This window comes from Penaeus monodon, chromosome 34, assembly GCF_015228065.2.
Source record: "Penaeus monodon isolate SGIC_2016 chromosome 34, NSTDA_Pmon_1, whole genome shotgun sequence".
Lineage (NCBI taxonomy): Eukaryota > Metazoa > Arthropoda > Malacostraca > Decapoda > Penaeidae > Penaeus > Penaeus monodon.
The window spans coordinates 11,701,154-11,701,675 of NC_051419.1; positions in this window are offsets into that span (position 1 = coordinate 11,701,154).

Sequence of the window (522 nt, forward strand, 5' to 3'; positions counted from 1 at the left end):
CACATGAAAGTGTCTTCACTAGTCTGGGCCTTTCGCAGTTTAACAGACCGAGAAACACGCGGCAAAAGCATGAGAAAAAGAAACGTCAAACGTCATTATAATCAAGACAGATGGAGCGGGTAGGAGGGGCAGAGGAGAGGGGGAGGAAGAGCAGGAAGAATGAAGGGAGAGGAGGAGCAGCTGGAAAGAAGGGAAAGAATATGCCCGCTCCGGATCCCCCTATCTCCCTCACGACCAAGCTTCCCCCTCCCCACCTCCCTCACCCCACTTGCTGTTCTACCGACGGGATTCCGTGTAAACTCACATATATTAGAAGAAGCCTTTTTACAGATTCAAAAGAGGTTTCCGATACTCTGTTTTGAGAGGAGTCGTGCTCACAGAAGCCGCCTGCCTTCCATTAACGCCTATTTAAGAGGCCCTTAGATCTCCCTAATCCCTCTTTTACTTCTTTTTATCTCCTTCACCTGCTTCCTCTGAAGACAGAAAGAGAACAGAAGAGAGGAAAACAAATGTGGAAAGGAT